The 23,359-nt window shown below is 42.0% G+C and overlaps 1 protein-coding gene across 5 annotated transcripts in view; it reads left to right on the forward strand.

The window, feature by feature from the left end:
- The window catches only part of LOC115588334 (polycystic kidney disease protein 1-like 3), a 112,000-nt gene that overhangs the window by 35,614 nt on the left and 53,027 nt on the right, over window positions 1-23,359 (forward strand). The window contains exon 3 of one of the 5 annotated variants that reach the window (XM_030430617.1): window positions 10,276-10,378. The exons of 2 other annotated variants lie outside the window; for them this stretch is intronic. The gene's annotated coding sequence lies outside the window, so the exon portion shown is untranslated. Of the gene's footprint in view, window positions 1-10,275; window positions 10,379-10,748; window positions 10,962-23,359 lie in introns of those variants that run through there. 2 more of the 5 variants (XM_030432013.1, XM_030429242.1) reach the window with 2 other exon arrangements.

Here is a 23,359-nt window from a genome sequence, read left to right on the forward strand (position 1 = left end):
CGTCGCTGATTGGACTGGTCTGTCCTTTGAACCGGAAGGCCACGGTTTACATGTTTTCAAAATAAGAGTGCTGCCAGTGATGACTTACATGCTGCTATTAAAGAATATTTTGATGCAAGACATGGATATGATGATGTTTAATGTTTTATGATGTTTCACCTATTTCGGCCATACGTGGTCATATTGACCGCACATCATTTCGCGCGGTTTGTTGCTTTCATTGTCTCTTGTCTCTAACTTTGTTAGTGGTTATATACCCAATTGATTGACTCAATTGGGTATTTAACCGCTAACAAAGTGAATGTATCATTCATTGTGTCATGATATATAAAAAAAAATGAAATTACACCAAAATGTACATTGTAACAAGTTTAATTATACATTTATCAATATTCATATCATCGCACATAGTAAACCATAATTATTGCATATATTTACACAAGATTTTAATAGAGAACATTCTTAAAATCAAAAGTAACATACCGTAAATTTCCAAATAATAGCCGGGGCGTTTATTTGTTTCAATCACCTAACAGACCAGGCGTTTATTTGGGACCAGGCTGCAATTTGGGACAGGCGTTTAATTCCTTCCTTACAAAAATCTTGCTCAGAAAAACCAGGAAAATATGGTCATTTACTCAAATTCTTTTATTAAATCGGTATGACTACAACATTTACATTTTTTAAAAGTATGATTACAGCACTGTAGTTAAACTTTGTTCTCCTTTTGTCAACACAACACTCAAACGCAGAAACGTCTTGCGGCTGCTTCTCCCAAGTTTTCTTCAGCATATTTTATGACTGAAAGTTAGAATTTCAAGTCGTATTTCTGTTTTCCTTTCTGCGCTGGAGCCATGGCGAACATCAATGTGATGACTGACTGAAAGCATAACACTTGAAAAAGGCGAAGAAGAAAAACGTGCCGTGTCAGTGGTCACGCCTTCTTCCTTGATTTAAAAAAAAAAATAACTTAGACCAGGGATTTATTTGGAACCGGCGGTTATTTATCAAAATATACACCTGCACCCAACGTTTAAAGGGGACCCGGCGGTTGATTGAAACCCGGCTATTATATGGTAATATACAGTATTTGATTGCGAAATTTTTTTTTTCAATACTTAATAATATAAATTAAAAAACCAGCTGATCTAAACAAAAAAAAAGCCGTTGTGGTCACTGGTCCGCAGATTACCTCCGCTCTCCTTGCACAGTTACCACACACGGGCTTGTGGCATTTCAAGTGTCCAACGTTTGGTTCTGTTTGCAGTACTTTCGGACCGGCACTGCCTCCGTCTCCGTGCCTGCTGCTGCTGCGGTGGTTGCTTCCGCTGCTGCCCACCTTGTGCCGACTGCCGTGGCCGCTTTCCCCTCCATGTATTCTGCCCTCAGCTCCTCTGACAGCTGCTGCAGGACTTTCCTCCGGGCTCTCCTGCTGCTGGTGCTCCTTGAATAAGATGCGGGCATTGATCCAGCCAGGTCGAGGATGTTATAGAAGACCGCCACTGTTCATCTTCCGTACCGCCTCTGACAGAGTACGCCCTCGCCATCTGGTCCAGGACGTCCTCGCCGTACTTGGTGTTGTTGTAGTAAATCACAGACCCTGGTTTTGCCTTCGCCTGAAGGTGCCCACAGCTGTGTGCACGGTGCTCAGGATGCAGACATTCTTCCTCGGCTTTCCCTGGTACACAGTCAGAGTCGCATCACTTTAATACCTTCATGTTGAACAGCCCCGCTCGCTGTTTCACAGAGGGGGGAACTCCCGTTTTTGTTTGCCCGTGGCGCCAAACAGGCGATATAATACAACTCTGTAATAATTAACTTACAAGTAAATTCACAAAGCAGCACAGCTGGAGACCGCTGACAAAGTTAGAGACAAGAGACAATAAAAGCAGGAAACCACGCAAAATGATGTGCGGTCAATATGACCGCTTATGGCCGAATAAGGTGAAACATCATAAAACATCAAACATCATCATATCCATGTCTTGCATCACAATATTCTTTAATAGCAGCATGTAAGTTGTCACCGGCAGCGCTCTTATTTTGAAAACATGTAAACCGTGTCCTTCCGGTTCAAAGGACAGACCAGTCCAATCAGCGACGATTCCTGTCGCCCGAGGGTACCTTCCTCTTCCAGTTTGGTTAACATCGTTGTGTTATCTGATTTGCGTTTGTGTTTTCTGATTTGCGGTGTGCTTTCTGATTTGCCGTTGTGTTTTCTGATTTGCCGTTGTGCTTTCTGATTTGTCGTTGTGTTTTCTGATTTGCCGTCGTGTTTTCTGATTTGCCGTTGTGCTTTCTGATTTGCCGTTGTGTTTTCTGATTTGCCGTTGTGCTTTCTGATTTGCCGTTGTGTTTTCTGATTTGCCGTTGTGCTTTCTGATTTGCCGTTGTGTTTTCTGATTTGCGTTTGTGTTTTTTGATTTGCGTTTGTGTTTTTTGATTTGCATTTGTGTTTTCTGATTTGCTGTTGTGTTTTGCACTTCAGGGCCACCGTACAATTCCCTCTCCGACAACTTCTCCACCAGGAGCTGCCTCAGCTCCTCCTTTTTAACGCTGGGAGGCACTTGCACCTTATATGCAATGAGCATCAAATCCACCTTTCTGCAATTATTAAGTTGCTCTAGCATAGGTTGCCTAACAAAACCATCTAAATCAAATTCCATTGTGCCACTAAATGAAATGGTGTCCGCCAGAAATATGCAAAACAAACTAACGGAGAAACAACTGAATTAATCCGACATCAAAACACGAGGGAATACCAGAACATAACATAGTGATCTCTCCCTTTCCCACCCCCAAGAATAAACCACCAAAACCAACAGATGTAGTCAGAAATAAGGGGAATTTATTTACCCAAACGAAAATAGACTTCAGGGTGAGCAATACCTAAAACAATAAACAAAACAAGCCGAGTTTTAAAACTCACTATCCTAACCCAAAACAAAAGTCAACAAAAATACAGGTTTTCTTACTTCACTCCCTAACCAAAAACAGGAGAAAGGATGCACAAAGAAAAAGGTAACTCACCCCTACTAAAACTGAACTGAATATTAGAATTATGAACATTTACAATATTTACAATATTTTACAAAAGAGATACAAAATCTCTGCAACAACAACGGGCATCAAGTTTGCAATTTGTCACAAAATCAAGCCAGCGATGTGAGTGAGAGAGAGAGAGAGAGACGCAAGGTCTGCTGCAGGCTCCACTTTTAAATGTCCCGTCAGTTGGATTCCACCAATCAGCAGCCTTCAGGATTTTTACCCAATCCGCAGCCTCCACCTGCACTGGTACCTTTTTTGGACAGAAACAGTGAACACAGCACCCCCTCTTGACAGGGAGGGAGAAAACAACACAGACAAATACAAACAAGAATAAATACAAATTATGACCCCCAGGATCATAACAACGGGGAAGATCCTGGTAATTTTAAAGCCGCGAAGTCGAGCCATTTTGAAGTTGAGGAGTTCAGGAACAAAGGAACTGAGCCAATGGCCAAAAGGTCTGACATACTGTAAGTCAAACCCATCCTCAAAACCTTTCAACCTATTGGCCGCTGCCCATAAAACTCCAACAGGATGACCATGATGTCAGTCAGAGTGTAAAGGTCAGGAGACCCCTCTGCATGTTACATTTCCAGGGTAACGTGATGCTGTGAAGAGACTCTGGTTTCATTCAGCAGTTACTGTAAGAGTGTACTTTGAGAAACTTTTTTTTTTTTACTTTGCTTGACCTAGGCTACAGTTCCTTCCTCGCTGGATAAGACAGAGACTGCTTTTGTTAGAATATTCTTTATTATTGTTTCGGATCCATAGAGGAACACTGCACAACCCAGTTGTTCCTCACCACCTGCAGAAGGAAGAAATTATCTTCAGAAGGAGATGGAACCACGAGGTCTGGTCCTTCACTCTTATCGATCTCGCTGTTTGACAGCAGCCTGCATCATCGGCTGTTAGGACGCTACAGGTGATCCCGCACTGCATCCAAAACGAGTTGGAGTTTTGAGTCAGACGGGACACACCCAAGTAAGGGGCTACTGTTTGGGCAGAAACAGGTGGTATATAGTGCGTTTTTGTTGTGCTTACATTTGTTGCGAAGGGACTGCCGAGTCCTGCGTATGGTCTACTGTACTGTTATTACGTTCGCTCATTCATGCTGATTCACTCAGTGGATAGCTTGTGTAGCTTTGGCCGCCGTGTGTGATCACAGTGCGTCGCATTACGGCTCAATAGGCGGATGATTAATGAACCTCGATTCACTTGCCAGTCACTGGTTGTGGGAGAGACGACCGCTGTGCACCACCATGGTTGTTGTGTTATTCTTTGTTGTCTGCTAAGTGCACGCTTAGCTTCTTTCCTTTTACTAACTCACACACCTGCACACCCACACCTACCTACACATCCTGGGTAATATATACACACGTAAGCTTATGAGCGATCGGTTGGAAACTTATAGTGAATAACCCCGCTATAACACAAGACACGTGCGTCTATCGATATTCCCTTTATTGACTTCAGAGGCGGAATCCTCTCGGTAGCCTGACTACCTTTTTGAAACTGTGGGTATTATCCCTCCACTTTCACCTCGCGTGCAATAAAACTGCACACGAAGCCAAAGCCTTTGTTCAAACTTCGCACGCATGTGTAGTAATCGCCTTGGGTCGACACATTCACTGCCGCCATTTTTGAATTCCAGGTATATGATTCAGTTGAATCGGAATCATCTCCTCGGAATTCCCGTTCTCATGTGACTTCGCCAAGTCATGTTTGGCATCTCCTGTAGCCTCTCCAATGAGTCGCACCCATCAATTTTGTAGTCTGGACTTCCCAAGCCACGTTCCGCCATCTTTGTAGTCTTTACAAGGGACTTTCTGCGACACAAACACACGTTTTTTTTTTTTTTTTCTGTTGTTATAAGTAGGTGGTTTGTGTTTTGGAGAAATCTTCAATAAACACTGTATATATTATAACTGTGCAGTGTCTGATTATTTTGCAGAATCCCACATTATAATAACAGCTGGTTGAGATGGTCAGTGCATGGATTTACGCCTTCACTCGTATCTAATTATTGAAATGTTCCTAATATTGACAATTTGATTAATTTCAGGCTTTGAGACTAAGGATATCATTTGATATTGATCCCTGACTTAAGGATGGTGCCCCGTGTTCATTAATGAATCATAGTAACCCATGTTTAATCGATTCCCAACATAGTTCTCATGCTGATTACTCACATTGGAGGACTAATAGAAGTGCCAGCTTATGTTAGCCTATTTTAGCCTACTTGTAATGCATTTGTCAATTTTTGCCGGTAATACTCATGTTCTTTAACTTGATTGGAATTTCAAAAGCATGACTTCTATACCTTTACACCGTGATGGTGTTTTTACCCTTTTTAGCAAGGACACCAAACCAGACAGCAATATTTCACAACCTGAAAATGAGACTTAACTATCAACTTTCTTTCTAGAGAACTGCTTACTATCCTTAAAGGAGTCATCACCTGGTTTTTACATATCCAGTCCCTCTTGGATCGCTTTGGATCAATTCTTAAAACTTATTAGAAAAAAAAAAAATAAAAATAAAAAATCAAACATAGAGCTTGTTCTGACACTTTTTCATACCGCGACTTTCTCACGCGAGATTATGCGCGAGGTTTTGACCGGTCCGGATGTGCATTGTATTAATATGTAATGAGGCGCACGTTGATTGGCCGCAGGAAGGACAGAGCCGGAATGGGGGGCGAGCCTGCATGCACACACAGACTCCAAAACATAAACAGCCCCCTGTCATGGCGCACACACTAAATGACGAACCTTACGGAATTCAGGCATTTATGTACGAGCCGGAGTCGGAACCCGAACGGGAGAGTGAAGAGGCAGAGACGGTGGAAGAGACACGTTTACGGCAGGATGTCTCTGAATGGTAAATTCTTTTTTTTTCCTTCTTACTTTTCACACTCGTGTTTTACATGTAAGACCTGAGTTTTAATGCTGGCGGTGACGATGTATGGCGTGAAAATGACAGAGAAATAAGCAGATTCGGCGTGCTCACTCAAATTCTGGCTGAGGACGGCTGTGAGCTGATGCATATGCAAGTAGCCTCCTGTGGTAACGTCACCACAGGAGCAGAGTCAAAATCTCGTGCTTTAGGAACGCGCACTATTGTGCGCTATCCCTGTTCGGAAAAACAGCCAAAGCGAAAACAATTAGCCACTTTCAAACTCCAGCTTTTCAGGCAAGTTTCAACAGAGGTCCAACACCAATATGCATGATTTAACGAGAGAAATTGCGATCTCCGGGTGATAACTCCTTTAAGGGATCTGAGTAGCTCCTCACAACTGGACTGAACTCTGCAGTAAATGTGCTTTAACATTACAGTTTTTCTCGATTGCTAAGACACATTTCTTGAAAGCTTCTCTCCTTTTCTCTAAACTGTGAACACAAACCCCAATTTTCAAGCTACATTCACAAAACCTCAGACTCTTCTTGCAAAACCAAACTTTCACCTCAAAACAGTTCAATCTGTGCCCAAAACTGAACTTTGTTGTCAAATCGTGCCCCAAGTCAATCAAAATTAAAAACACTACTGAGCAGTCACTAAACACTACATAGAAAAATAGAAAACACAATGCTCAGGACATGAAGCTGAATGCATGTTGCAAAACAAAAAACCTGTGCATTTAGCACTTGTACAAAAAGACAAAAAACAGAAATCTTGTGCATTTACAGTACACGTAGCACTTGAGCAAAACAAACAGAAATCGTATGCATTTGCCACTTGTGTACAGTAAGCCCATGTAAAAAATAAAGTACAAAAATATACACATAAGTGCATTACTCAGCCACAGCATCATGTCTCCGTACTGGGTCAGGCCACAGGACCTCATCCACATCACATGCCACATTTTGCCTGGCCAGGCAACGGGGGAAAAAACCCCTGGCATGCCGTATCCAGGCTTGGCATGCCTCCACACCTATGTCACCACAGGCTAATTCCATGGCTTGGAGGAGATTTACCCTGGTTTAAGGTTGCCGGTCGTAGACCTTCCACCGCCATGAGGAGAAGAATTCCTCAATTGGGTTTAGGAAGGGGGAGTATGGTGGGAGGCAAAGATTTATAAAGCCTTGGTTCATATTGAACCACTCTCTTACCTGGAGGGCTCTGTGAAAGCTCACATTGTCCCACACAACAACATACATGGGATGCTCATCCTGCTGCCCCAACAGAGCATCTTGCATGTTGTTAAGGAAAATGAGGAGCTGGTGAGTATTGTAGGGCCCCAGGTTGGCATGTTGGTGGACAACCCCATGATTGCTGATGGCAGCACATAATGTGACATTGCCACCACGCTGCCCAGGGACACCAACAATTGCCCGATGTCCAATGACATTACGGCCTCTCCTTCTCCTTTTGGTGAGATTGAACCCAGCTTCATCCATGTAGATGTATTCATGGGGTCTTTCCATTGCATCCAGTTGAAAAACTCTCTGTAGAAATAGATATAGTTTTGTAAGTGATACAGAAAAAGTGATTTAGGCCACTACAGTAAATCACTACTTACAGTAATCAACATTGAATGTGTCTGGATATATACCAACCTGTACATACTGGAATCTTTGCTCTTTGACTCTGTCTGAGTTCCGATCAAAGGGCACTCTGTACAGCTGTTTCATGCGCAGTCTGTTGCGCTTGAGGACACGATCAACAGTAGTGAGGCTGACACTGCTGATACCCTCAAAATTTGCATGGTCTTCAATGATCTTCTGCTGAATTTCACGCAGTTTAATGGCATTGTCCTCACAGACCATATCAACAATCAGGGTCTCTTGGTGTGGGGAGAACATACCTGTCCTCCCACCCCCATGTGGCAGTCTTTCAATTCTACAAAAAGAGAACATGCAGTTACAAAAAATATACATGGAATACTAGGCCTACAAACAGTTAGACTAACCCTCCATTACAATACTACAGTACATTGGCACAGTGATGTACTGAAACATATATTTACTTACAGTATACTGTGGTACAGTATATACTGTAATATGTCATACAGTAATTTGCTCTCAACATTTACATACTGTACTATAATGTCAAAAAAGATAATTACCTGTTCTCTTCTCTAAATCTTCGGATTATGGTGGACACAGTGAATCTACTGATGTTTGGTTGTACCCTTTGTCCGGCCTCCCTCATGCTCATACCATGGACAAGAACATGGTCAATCACAGTAGCTCTGATTTCATCAGATATTACTGTTCTTTGTCTTCGCTGACCACCTTGACCACCTCGACCATCTTGACCACCTTGACCACCTTGACCACCTCGACCTCCTCTCACACGAACTCTTCCTCTCAGATTTCTATCCATTGTAGTGCCTCACAAACCAGTGCTCTCTGAACTGGCTTTATATATTCCCTCACATCATTAGCCACAAGTGTGATCAATTTTGAGTTGTTGTGTTCAAGTGGTGACACCCGTGCTTTAATTGTGTTTGACTTTTGCCACCTGTGCTCACCATTATGCAGCACAGGTGCATCACAATGAAAATGTGTTGGGAAGCTGTGTCTAAACAGGTGAAAGTGCTCATGATTTTGCCAAAAGAGTGATTGATTCAATCAGTGGGTTCAGGCAACAGAGAAATTGGTTCAGACATCAGGGTTTAGTGTTTTAGCAATTGAGAGAAACTGTAAGAACAATACTTCATGATTTTATCACAATTAATCCTTTAACACCACAAGCTTGGCTTTGTTAAATATTGATCTCAGTCTCTCACTCACGTCACAATGAATAACATGAAGTAGTGTTATTGGCTTCACTGGGCCAGTGGATTGCTCAGTCACCCAAGCTGGATCCAATAATTTTTCGGCAGGGAGTTCTGTTGCAGAGTGCCCACTTTAATTACACAATCAGTGTATTTAATCCCAGTATGCCTGTCCAAAGGTTGCAGATTATTGACTTCTTATGTATACAAATGCAGTGGTGCCTGGTTTTACAGTATAATACTGTTCTCTTTCACCTTTAAATGACATTTTTATTTTCCAGTCTGGCTCTTATTGTTCTGTCGGTGTGACTCTTTATTTAATGTTCTTTGTCCCTTACTCTTATTGGATGTAGAAACATTCAAAATGACCATTTTTGATGATTGATCAATTGCGGTCTCTCATCCATAACTCCATATCCGTAACTTGAGACTGCTCAGTGATGGAGGCAGGTGCTACCACTGTCACATTTTAGCTACAAAGACCATAACACCTTAAGAATTTCTTCCACATCTTTTAAACTGGTGGCCATCTTTTCACCATTATAAAAACGTGAATACTCTTTATAAACTCAAATACAATAGATGGCTTGGGCCTGTTGTGATAGACCTGTAGAACACAAAGGTTATGTTTCTTCATCACCCACTGACCAGATGATGCCAGTTTTCATTAAGTAGTACATTTTTTCTCAGATTCTGGAGGTCTGAGTTAACCAAACAATAAAAGTGTGTGTGTGAGATACAACAGTGAAATGTTTACATTAAATAGTCCCATAATCAAGCCAAACTTTTGCTTCCTATCCGTTTCCATTTACAGCAGGCATGTCCAAACTATTCCACAAAGGGCCGGTGTGGCTGCAGGTTTTTGTTCCAACCAGTCACAGAGTTTGACCAATCAACTTTCTGAAGACTTAGATCATTCGGGTCTGGTGTGCTGCTGCCTGGTTAAAAAGAAAACCTGCAGCCACACCGGCCCTTTGTGGAATAGTTTGGACATGCCTAATTTACAGCCATGCCAATTGTCAAAGCTCAAAAAAGTTCATTTGTAACCAGACCTCTTTTCACAGAATAGATTCTCCAGGTAGCTCATCACACTATTAGAGTGACTGAATTAGTCAAGGAAACTGTGTGTGTGTCGGTGTGTGTGCCAGTGTCCTTGTAAAAACCTGTCTTGAGTTTTAGCTGGTAAAACTCAAGACAGTTTAGCCGTAGATTGTAGGATATAACGTGTATGCAGTCATTATTACTGTAAAAAAGTCCACCAATAGCAGTGCAGTGTTTGGATCCATCCAAGCCTTTGCCAATCCACTGGTTTTATTATTCATTCTATTGGCAGGACTAAAATGGCCAACTTGTAGTCTTACATGGATTGCGCCTTTCATTGGCTCATCAGTGCCTTCTCTACCCCTCCCCCTCTTCTCCATCAGATTGCATGAGTTTCTTTTCCATTCCTCTCATCGCCCCATTCTTCTTCAGTCCAAAATCTTCCTCTCTGTTTCCCCCTCCTGCAGCCAATAACTGGGAGGGGGCCCCGTGCAGCTCCGCAACAGCCAACCCTTGGACCTACCACATCTGGCCCCTCCTACTTTTTTTGGGGGTGGAGGGAGGTTCAGGGTAAGGTTACCTGGCACACACACTCACACTAACACACACACACACACACACACACACACACACACACACACACACACACACACACCACTCTATGTAAACAGACATGGGACTAACAATCCCCTCCCATACTAGTCCTTGAGGGAGATGTGTGTTTGTGTTAAAGAATGTTTCTTTTTTGCCATATTCATGTGCCAGAATCAGTTTGTATTTCACACACACACACTCTCAAACACGGTTCTTGTTACTGCAGCACTGAGCAGCATGCTCGTGTTTCAGAACCAAAAAGGGAAGGTGTATCTCCCTCTCTCTCTCCCTCCATCGACCCGTCTCCCCCCTCCCTTCCTCGTCCATCGTCACGGCCTGCGTAGTCTTCCCTCGCTTGTGCTCACACACACACTTAGTCACAGCTGTGAGGGGATAAGACACAACGCACGAACGTGCAGAGCAGTACAGCGATGGGTATGTGTGAGTATGTGAGGAGGAGGATCAAGTGTGTATGTGTGTGAGGACAGCCAGCCAAATGCATGTCAGTCTGAAGAACGAAGTGTGAGCGAGCGGCAGTGCAGCCTGAGGAGAGAGAACAGTAAGTCATGACCGTGGCACCCGTTATGCATGGAATCAATGTGTGTGTGTGTGTGTGTCTGTATTGGGTCATAAGTCCATGTTCTTTGAGATGTTGGCTGGTGCAAAAGAAAAAAAAAACAAGTTATTCATTTAACATAGTAGTCTAATAAGTCAATGGAATTAACGGAAATGGATAATGGAATTACTACACTGTAGTAGTTACCCTTGTTGTAAAGGACTACGTTTGGTAGTTGATTTTTCAAGTATCCAAACTTTTGCCTATAGCAAAGACTTACCATGTTTCAGAATGTAAGTCAAGGACAAACTCTTGCACGTTTTTTCACAGTGAGAAAACCATTAGGTTTTTAATTAAAATAATAACGAGCTGATGCCAGAGTGATGGTTCTGTTATAAAGATACAAAGCAGTCCTACAGTCTTCTCTCTGTAGTCTTTGAAGATGGAGGGTTTGATGGTTTCCAGATGCTTTGTTGAGATTATTGCAATGTAACCAAATCTCCGCACAATGTATGTTCAGTCCAAACATTGTTTCACTGAACTGCATGTGGTGGGTTTGCAGCTTTCATTGTTTAAATGTAGTTTAATATAGAGACCCACACAGAGCTGAATAAAACACTTTATTATTTATAAAGTCTTCATTATGAAGAGATGATTGAGAGCAAAGACAATATCCTTGCTCACTCTAACATCAGTTAGTCGCTTCAGATCCTTGGTGGAGCCGTTTGTAACCAGTGATGGATTAATAACATGGAGGATGACATAACCTGCTAAGGATGAAGTTGAGCAGCCGGAGCCAAGGCGTCGCTTTTTGCAGAGGAGGCTCAGTCTGTATAAACAGGATCCTTCAGCTTTTGAAAAGCACTGATATATATCTAACAAATCACACAGAGGCAGAGAGAAGCCTCACAGGAGCAGTGTAGAAACACTGAGATATGAATGATAATTAAACAATATATGTTATACACTGCAAAAAATGTCTTCAAACCAAAAACCTCCTTTAAGGGGCTGCCAGTTGAGGTTGAGCAACTCAATTGACAGGTGATGGTGTTCTACAGAACATTATCGCATTTTACAAGAAGTTTGGATCACAAACTAACGCCATGGTATATCTCAGACTGTGAATGTTTTTGACCGTGTATGGGCAGATCACGTATTCTGATCTATGTTTTTCAATGATGGAAAACTCTTTGGAGAGCAGTACTAGTACTAGCTGAGGTTGAATGAATAAATAAATAACTTCACAATTTTTTGCCTTGGCAAAATCAATCAGTGCGTTTACATGCACAGCTTAGTCAGATTACAGCCATAGTTCGACTATGCTGCTCAATTGGACAACTGCAATTATCCGAGTATACATGCCAGTGAGAAAATCGAATTACTGGCCGAAAGCATGTCATACCCCGGTACGCTAGGTGGCGCTGTGCCCATTTCAACTAGTGTAACAGAGCCACCTCCGGCTGACCTCTTTACGTCACCAGCTGCCTCGGCATTCAAGAAAGATGGCGTACGAAGAGCGAGACGAAGCTACATCTTTGTACACTTCGTATATGGTGTACATGATAATTACACAAACTATGTGCACTCTGGCGCTCTTTCTTGCGGTGATTTCGCCGCCGCCCCCGCCCGTCTACTTCCGGCTCACGGCCCCGGGGGAAAATCTCGCGCCTGCGCAGAACGCAAAATCCGATCCGATCCGCTGGAAACGTATACATGCAGGTAATAATGCGACTATCAATCGAATAATCTACGTGGTGTAATTCGACTATGAGAAATCTGATCTGGTCCGATTTTAGTCAGACAAAGGTGTATACATGCATCTTAAAAATCCGATCATAGTCAGACTAACGCAGTAATTCGGTTTTCTTGAGTGTCATGTAAACGCAGTGAGTGTTGTACATCTTAATGTCCAGTTGATGGTAGTAAAGTTCAGTAGTGACAAAACAATAATCCCCTGGGGTAGCACGCACAGGAAGTTGTTCAAACTTGGTACAGAAAGCAGAGTTATTGAGCACCTGGTGATAGTAGTTAATAGGAGGAATGGTACAATTGTAACATTGCTTTTTTTTTTAAAAGATTGTTGTGTCCCAATATGGAGGGATATGAAGAATGACTGACCCATCATAAGTCTGTGTTCTACTATAAATTATTGCAAGTGTTTATTTTTTGATAGCCTTTTCTATTCTTCTATATAGGCTGTCCTAGTTAACATACCCTCATGTGTGTCTGTAGCCAATAGGCTACAGTCCAAATTAATCCTGATCCACTGTCATGTATCCAGGTATTGATCTGTGTTGTCAGAGCTGGAGAGCGACAGCTAGCTGCTTATATAACTGCTCGATCTACAATACACTGATAACCTCAGGACCAGCCCTGATCGGACTGGCAGCCAGCCAACCAGCTTTGTTTCTCCATCTAGTGCCTTTTGTTGCACTCTGCACACTACTCTGTCCCTTCGGGTTGCTCTTGTTACTCTGTAGTGCTACATTTTTCTTTCAACAATGACTCAACATATTTTGTACAGTTTCTGACAATCATTGATCTCTATATGATTACCCTCTCTCAAGCACAATGACACAAGCTAGTTACTAAGTCACACAGTCACGTTCATCTTTGTCAGAATGACTAAGCAGTCTGTTTATTTCTATGGCAACCAGTTTTGTAGCATTGGAAGTGTCCTCCAAATGTGATGCAGTGAGAGGCTGATAGTTTCTTCCACTGCTGTCTTTCAGTAGCCATGCCACTCTGTGTGTGTGTTTCATAACTAGCTGTTATTATCCATGTATGTATCATGTTGATTGTCTGACTGTGTGTGTGTGTGCGTGCGTGCGTGCTTGCAGTGATAGTGGCGCTGTTTGTGTGTTGCTGTGATGTGATGCAGTTGTGACCCTCGCCATGTGCCCGTATGAGGGAAAGGTAAGCCTGCTGCCTGCTAACAAGCTCCCTGGTTGGCTGTGAGCCCCAGTGAAACAAAAAACCATCAGCACAGACTCTGCATTCTCTTACATCATGAATTAATCAAATAGAGTCAGATGAACTGAGCAGATAGCTTCAGTAGATTTTCTTCACAATCTGAAATGATGGACATGTGTCTGCATTGGGAAACAGAGAATCATTGTACTGTTGTAATGAATTACCATACTGTTTTCCATTTTATTTTTATCTCAAACAGTTGAATTGAGATGGCTTATGTAATGTGAAACTTGTAATGTAAGCAGTTATGTTTGAGGGGCTCTGGTCCCACATGGTGGATCATTCTAAAGACTGTTTGGGTATTGTTGCCTCTGCCATTGCATTGCTAACAATGGTATGACTGCTGAGCTGTTGCCAATAGGACCCACACCAGCAGTGATGGACCATATGATACAATGACGGCTCATCTGAGGCCCAGGACCTGTCCATCCCAGAACAAAATTTGCATCTTTAAACAACAGCACAAAACGAGGGGGTGTGTGTGTGTCTGTTTGTTTGAATTCAGGCCAACCTCTGACCATTCTCTCCTACTCTGTAATGTTGGGGCCATGAAGTAAAGTACATTTCCTCTCCAGCTCCAGTCACAAGTGTTTGGTACTTGCGCACTGGCTTCATTATTCAGCCTCTGAGGTTGCCACTTGGTTATACAGAAGTTTGTACCAGAAAGCACAACAACATTTTTTTTTCTTTGCCAACCTGAACAAGATGTTCACAAGGAAAAATCTGAGTCGCAGATCAGGACCGTATATTGAAATTAATCTTTAAGTGGTTTAATTTTTTACAATTTGTTGTGTTTTATGTATGTATTAAATATTGGTAAGACCGGTGAATATCTGATAACTTGAATGACTTTCCCTAGAGAAAGGATTCTCAAATCAGGCTTTGAATAACAGTAAACTAGAGAGTGATGTGGGAGGACAGCTAAGTGATTACAGGTTAGAAAAACAAAATGCCGTGGTCCTCAGAGGTCACTGAAGAAAAAAATGGGTTGCTGATTAGAGTTGAAGGTTAGTGGTAAGAACAGAGGTATGATTTGTGCAGAGATGAGGAGAGTGTAAGTGTAAACAAAAAGGAGAAATTAGTTTCAGGCCCTCATGAAATTGTTTGTTAATTGGTCTCTCTGGACTCCATTTCCAGTCCATCACCTCCATGTGTGTATCGTTATGTAACCGTAATAAATGGTGAGTTAACCCAGTGTTCTTCTCCCCACTTCAGCTACAAGGCTTGGTTTTCAGGTCCAGTTGAGAGTGAGGGCTACCTCCTAATGGTACTTTTACTTTGTTTAATGATTAGGAAAAAATTAGGCCATGATCTGTTCCCTGCAAACAAAACAAACACCCCCTTAGAGTGAAACTCTCGCCAAAAAGCAACCAAGGCTTTATTTGCAATTGAATATGAGTAAAACTTTCGTGTAAAAGCATATTTACGACGAAAGGGGCACTTTTAAGATTTACCGTAGTTTCGTTTTTGGGCAAGCTAATTTTCAATGGGGTGCAGGGGCACTTTTACGCTAGCATCAAAATCGCTATTTTTAAAAAATTAAGAAGGCTCGACACAACATGAAACTTTGCTCGTAGTATCACCAGGGTCTCTACACACGAACACGAGCATTGAGAAAATTGTTTGTGTACACAGAGTTTACTAAAAAGAAGGTCTTTGGACAACTCACATTAGCAGTAGCACCTCTGGCGCGCCACCGTCATGGCAGACATAAAGTGTCGATCCCCGAGTGTGACCTAACAGGCAGAGGAGTAATGGTGGACCGTTTCTCAAGCCTGCCTGTTTGGTCACAAACTTAACTGTTAGGAGTTTTTAAACATTGCTAGCGTAAAAGCCCCATTGAAAATTAGCTTGCCCAAAAATTAAACTACGGTAAATCTTAAAATATGCTTTTACACGAAGGTTTGACTCATATTCAATCGCAAATAAAGCCTTGGTTGATTTTTTGCGAGAGTTTCACTTTGAGAGCTTCAGAGCTATATGATGTAATATGGTATCTCTGGGGGGATTACATGTCAGGCAGACCAACGGAGATGTTTTTTGGGAAGTGTCAGTTTGAGTTTTTGTGAATATTTAATACATACTTCTATTGACAAAGCTTTATATCACTCTAATGTGCTCCGTCTAAAGAACAGCAAAACAACGAACAACAGAACTGTAAGTGACAGCCAACTGCAACGAGTAGGGTTTCTGACTGACGGTGAAGACACAGCCTTCCAGTTATGACTGCTGTTGCTTTCATTGTATACAGTCTGACCACACTGCTTTCTATCTCTTGCTAATGGATCATATTCAAATATGATCAGCAGTTTTAAGTAGTATGAGGCCTGTTGAAAGTGGGTTTTCTACATCTTGCAGTGAAATGCAGCGATATGCAGCTGAGTTAGATTCTACTTAGTTTGAGGATGTCTTAAGATTAATCAGGAGAAAATTATGTATGAACTTTACTTTAAAGTAATACAAGTCCTTTATGGCCATCTCAGTCTATCACGTATAATATTTGCATATCATAATCCAGATTGCATGTGTGTGTGTCATTTCAATGAACCGATATGTTCTTGCCAGTAACACTCATTTAGTGCAGTTTTTGTTTCTATGAGCTTTAAACACATTCTCTGTAGTGTTGTGTCGATCGTGAACGTGTCGTTGTGTGAACGAAGTGAACAGAATCACTTCATGAACTGATTCGTTCCTTTGTCAGTTCAGTTAAGCTCAGCCGCAGGCATGCTGGCCGGGAGTGGAACTGCCGCGACTCACACAGAGAACTGTGAGGACGTGATTCACGTTTGCGCTGTGATTCCTTCATGATTCGCGAACCTACTGCACAAAGAGAACTGTCGCTGAGGACGTGATTCTCGTTCACGTACTGTGCTGAAAGTGATGCTGTGTCACTCACTCACTCAGGGCAGAGGAGTTGGTTCACATTCAATAACCGTACTGCTAAAATTAGCGCTGTGTTGCTAACATCCATGTAGCATCATGTTTTGTGATTGTGTACGCACCGTCCCTTTGTAAGTGAACGTGAACCTCAGGGCTGAATCATGTCCTGAATGACGGCTCGTTTGACTGTTTATCAGTTCAGGGAGTTGGAGAGCACTGAACGATTCGGTGAACGAATCTTTTGAACGAATCATTTTAATGAATGGATTCTAGAGATTCAGTACAGTAAAAAGAACTGCTGTTCCCATCACCAATTCTCTGAATTCATGGTCTGCTTTTTTACATGGTAAATGGTCTGCATTTTTATAGCGCTTTTCCAGTCTAATGACAGCTCAAAGTGCTGTACAATACATACCACATTCACCCATTCACACACACACACATTCATACACTGATGACGGAGGCTGCCATGCAAGGCGCCAACTGCTCATCAGGAGCAATTTGGGGTTCAGTATCTTGCTCAAGGACACTTCGACATGCAACTAGGGGGAGCCGGGATTCGAACTGGTTACCTTCCGATCACTAGACGACCCGCTCTACCCACTGAGCCACAGCTGCTCAAATTCAGTTATATTTGATTTAGATTTGACAAACGAAACATCCTACTAGTTTTTAAAATTAATTCATATTTATGATTCATGCTGGTATGCTTAAAGTCAATGTTGTTCTGATGGTATAATGTTTTTTGTAATTAAGACATCCAATTTGGTGTTTTATTACATAATGCACCAACTTATTACATTTTCTTGGTAAAAAAAGTGCAACACCTGCATTTTATAATAACTGACCCAATATGTAATAACCTATTACATAATGCGGCAAAGTTTATTACATATTGCGTTCAAGAATTTTATTACAAAATGTGGCAGATTATTACGAAATGCGACGTTATTACATAATGAAGTGAAAATGTATTACGTTATTACATAATGCGACGCTACATGGCGGTCAGTTGGATGAGGAATGTGGCAACCCTGCTGTAGTCACAAATAAATCTCTGGTAGAAATAGGCAAACCCAAGGAAGTGTTGAAGCTGTTGCCTTGAAGTTGGTGTGGGCCACTCCTCCACAGCTCTTATTTTAGGAAGGAAATGGACTGAGACTGGGAGGATCTCAATAGCACAGTTGTAGGGTCTATGTGAGGGAAGGGACAAGGCTAGCTCCTAGCTAAAAACCCTGGTGAGGTTGTGATACTCTGGTGGCACTTGAGATGGGTTTGGAGGAGTAAGTGGAGAAGGAGCTGGGGTATTGGTATTGGCTGGGGTAAGGAGCTATTGACAGTGATAGTGGCAGAAGGCACTCCAGCTGAATATGGAGGCAGAGAGGACCAGTCTATGTGGGCACTACAGAGTTTGAGCCAAGGGAGACCAAGAACCATGGTAGGGATGAATTTGCTTTCAAGGATTATCAGAGATGATAAGTGTAACAGGGACAGTGTGATGGAAGACCTGAGCAGAACACAGGGGGGTTGAGCTCAGGCTCAGGCTAGTGGCTCCGCGGGAGGTGGAGGAGGGAACTCACAGCTGTGCTGGTTTTATGCTCAGGGAGTCCAAGGAGTGCAGCGTAGCAGAGGTAGCGGTGGCAGGGTCATGGTTCCAATTAAGGGGGAGCGCGGCTCCCCTGAAAAAGAGCTGAGCCTACTTTGAGACATTTAGGGGGAGCTCTAAAACACTGTTCATTTTTGTGTTGCATATAGATTTAGATTTTCCGTACATTAAGGTTCCTGAAATAAATATTAATAGTAAAACCTATTGTTTTAAATGGCTGAACATGCACCAAAAGTGTTATGACACGGAGATAAATGCAGGTTAAAAACCGCTAAAGTCCAGCGAGGAGGATCGGAGCCTCCGCCTCAGCTTCACCGCTCCTTAAACTGGTGTTTCCACCTCCATGCCTCACAGTTGGGATGTTGTTCTTGGGGTTGTACTCATCCTTCTTCCTCCTCCAAACACGGCGAGTGGAGTTTAGACCAAAAAGCTCTATTTTTGTCTCATCAGACCACATGACCTTCTCCCATTCCTCCTCTGGATCATCCAGATGGTCATTGGCAAACTTCAGACGGGCCTGGACATGCGCTGGCTTGAGCAGGGGGACCTTGTGTGCGCTGCAGGATTTTAATCCATGCCAGTGTAGTGTGCTATTAATGGTTTTCTTTGAAACTGTGGTCCCAGCTCTCTTCAGGTCATTGACCAGGTCCTGCCATGTAGTTCTGGGCTGATCCCTCACCTTCCTCATGATCATTGTTGCCCCACAAGGTGAGATCTTGCTTGGAGCCCCAGACCGAGGGAGATTGATCCAGAGAGAGAGAGAGAGAGAGAGATCCCAATTACTTGTGAAGAATTGACCACACAGACAAAATCTCTCCAGCCGAGGAAAGCTTGTGGTCCAGACAGCATTAAAAACAAAATGCTCAAATGCAGCACTCCAGAGATGCAGTGTTGAAGTTGTTCAATACTGTACTACACTTAGGATGTTTTCCTGACAACTGGTGCAAAGGGCTCATTTGCCCTATTCCTAAGAGTGGGGACAAATCAGACCGTAATAACTACTGGGGCATCTGTGTCAGCAGCTGTCTGGGTCAACTATTCCGTAGTATTCTCAATAAAAGAATATTAGATTTCCTTGAGGAACACTCCATTTTGAGTAAAAGTCAAATTGGCTTTCTCCTAAAACACTGCACCACCAACCATACCCTTCACACTTTAATTAACAACCAAACAAAAAAAAAGCTTTCGACTCTATTTAGCATGAAGGGCTGTATTACAGGCTTCTACACTGTGGTATAGAGGGCAAAATGTATGATCTGGTTAAATCAATGTATTTGGAAAATATGTGTGCTGTTAAAATTGGTGACAAACAAGCTGAATTCTTCACCCAGAGAAGAGGTTTACGCCAGGGTTGCAATATAAGTCCGACTCCAATTAATGTGTATATAAATGAACTTGCTGTTGAGTTGGATCAATGTGCTGCTCCTGGCCTCTCCCTCTTAGATAGAGAGGTGAAGTCTCTGTTATATGCCGATGACCTTGTTCTACTGTCTCCTACTGAACAAGGACTACAGCAACAGCTGGACTTAGTAAAAAGTAATGTCAGAGCTGGGCCCTGGCAGTAAACATGTAAACTAATGTCATGATATTTCAAAAACGCCCCAGATGTCAGTAGAACAAACACCAATTTACCTTAAATAAGCATGTAATTGAACATAACATGAGTTATACCTACCTTGGGACAACCATCACAGTATCAGTGAGTTTCAACATGGGAGTGAATGCACTAAAAGAAAAAGCTCGAAAAGCCTTACATGTCATCCAGCCCATTGCACTGTACAGTAGTGTAGTATGGGGTCCACTCAGTCATCAGAGCTATACCCGCTGGGACCAGTGGCGTCCCTATGCTGTTTTATTTGGGGCTAAAGCCCCGGATGTTTTTTAATTGGCCTCGAATATTAATTTTCAAAAAAAAAAGAAACGTTTTGCACAAACGCCTCACTACAGTCGCTTAGTTTCTCTGGCCGCTCTAAGTCTGCGCTCGCTGCAGCTGCCTCCTCTCCTCTCCCCCTCCCTCTCCTGTTGCTGCTTCAAACATGACACCGGCTTTGGGACTGACCGGCTGATGATTAGCTGTTCTGCCTTAAGTCCCGCCTCTCTTGCTGTGTTAGATTTATTGTTCAGCTCGTGCTGATGATGCGGGAACTACCGTAAAATACCAAATAATAGTCGGGGCGTTTATTTGTTTCAATCACTTAACAGACCAGGCGTTTATTTGGGACAGGCGTTTAATTCCCTCCTCTCAAAAATCCGGGATGAAAATGTCACAAACTTCTCCAGCTTCTCTGTGAATTCTCCGGCATCCTGCTGGGCAATAGTTGTCTTCTGCAAGTGAAGTTGTTGTGGTAGAGAAAACGATTCAGCCAACCAGCACTCGCAGATAACTCCTCATCTCTGCTGTCACTCACGGTGGCGTACATTTGTTTCTCCATCACCCTGATCATTTTGCGGGACACTCTCTCGTGGCGTGCCCGTTTGCTGATAACTCATTCCCACATGTTTATCTCAGGCTCCTCACTAGCCTTCTTCCTCCCTCCAGCAGGCAGCCTGGCCCTCTTTGGATCGACAGAGAAACGTCTAGCGTCTGCTTCTCCTGAGTTTTCCTCTGTATATTTTACGACAGAAAGTTTGAATTTCAAGTCGTATTTTTTATTGTTTTGCTGCACCGGAGCCATGGCGATCATCAGTGTGTTACTGACTGACAGAAAGCAAGCATATGTGAAAAAGGCGAAGAGGAAAAACGTGCAGTGTCAGTGGTCACGTCTTCTTCCTTGATTTTTTAGAAAAATAAATAAATTAGACTCGACATTTATTTGGAACCGGCGGTTATTTACCGAAATATACACCTGCACCTGCAGTTTAAAGGTGACCCTGAAGTTAATTGAAACCTGGCTATTATTTGGTAATTTACGGTAGCTAGGTTCATAGTTGGCACCAGCTCATATCCACCTAGACATATAGACGCCTCACTGAGCGGGCTGTGTTCAGTATACAGGTCGACACCAAACCCCAGGATGTGTTTGATAATGTTTTTATGAGTGTTTACAGCTGCTAAGTTATGCAACGCTGTTACTGTGATGATACATGACAGTTCAATATTGAATCTGTCTATAATAACCACATCCTGACATGTAGCCTAACTGTGATTTTTGATAATCTAAGTACTAATAATAACAATAATGACAAAAAATTAACAAAGACTGCAGATCAAGATAAGAAGCTGCAACTGGCAGTGAGCAGCTTTCTTTTCTTTCAGCAGTGAAGTGATGTACTCAATGACAGAACATTATAAAATATGATAATGTATAAAATAACATTTAATGGTAAAAAGTACTGTTGCAGTAGGCTTCTATTATAAATATGCAGCATATATATAGTTTATTATTATTAATATTATTATTACTATTTTTCTGCATATTCTTGACTTTGAATGGGAACTGCTGTAAAGTATTTATGTTTCTGATTTATATATTATGCAGTCAGTTGTCCATATTTTAAGTTAAATTAAATGAACCAAGACAGATGTCACATTTACATGTCAGGGTGTGGTTATTATAGACACAGATTCAATATTTAAGTGTCATTTATCATCACAGTAACAGCGTTACATACCACCCCCCCGCCGCCCCAAAATTGTTTAAAAAAAACACCACCACCACATCCATCCCCTGCACTTTTGAAAAGCTTGCTACCCCCCTGCCTGTAGGCTACGTGGAGAATGTCTCTATGTCTAAAAATGTTTGATTAACTGACCTGCGATGGGCTAAGCCCCGGATGTGTCAGAAACCTAGGAACGCCTCTGGCTAGGACAAACATCCAACAGAATCTTTACATGCGGTATACTGCAGATACATGTAGCACCTTTGGTCCTGACTTTTTGGTTAAGGAGACATCACATCACTAGAGGTGCGATAGGAGTTGCAACAGGGAGTTACTCACAAAAGGAGTGGTTTAATTTGAATAGGTGACACTTTAATGTCGATGTATAACAAATAACACATTAACAGCTTAGCTGTATTTTCATTTACCAAAATAAGGCACCACAAAATAAAATAGAAATATAAAAATAAAAGTCAATTCGAGTCAAGCTCTCCAACTCAATGAAGGTCAGTTCTGAAAAGGGAATCCCAAGGGATGTGTGTGTCAATGTCCATTTAGTTACTTCATCCTCAAACTCTACTACCCGGGTAGGTGGAGAGTGTGTGTCTTATCTTTGCTCAGAATTTGTGATTCAGATGATCTGGAGTCTTTAAGGTAGGTTCTGCAGCTGGCCACACCGCATCTCCAACTCTCTTTCTCTCTTAGTAACGCTGGGCTGGGCTCGCCATCTTAATTGTCTCTCTCTATTTCTCTGGCAGTTGATCAGACTAGCAAAAGGAAAAACCAACCTACTCAGAAAGTGCAAAGTAGGATCTTTATCTGATTCTGTCTCAGTTTCTTATGAGATCTCTCTTCTCAGTTCTAGGCATGAAATATATTACCAAGCATCAAGGAAATACATATACACACACTAAAATGAATTATTATGAATTAGTTTTAACCATAAATGTAACCAATTATTCATGAATTACAATAAACAGTATCATTTTTAACAGACACACAATTTATGCATCCTTTTTAACCTTTTGTCTTATATCATCATTTTTTAGCTATTTTAATCCACCTTTTTAATATTTTACACTTTAACATCAATGAATAACAATTTTTCAAGCAAACATGAAATATGCCACACCTTAATGGCACTATTACTCATTGCAGTGGCTACTAACACAAAATGAGTAACTCAAATGGCGTAAGAGAATAAATGAAAAGCATCTTCCGATTGCAAAACATGTAAACTTAGCTTTAGCTTAGCGATTAGCATCAGATAAGCACAACAAACAAACGAGCAATTAGCAACTCGGGCTAGCGATTAGCAAATCCTGGTCGCAATTAGCATTCA

This window comes from Sparus aurata, chromosome 1 (genome assembly GCF_900880675.1).
Source record: "Sparus aurata chromosome 1, fSpaAur1.1, whole genome shotgun sequence".
NCBI classification, from domain to species: domain Eukaryota; kingdom Metazoa; phylum Chordata; class Actinopteri; order Spariformes; family Sparidae; genus Sparus; species Sparus aurata.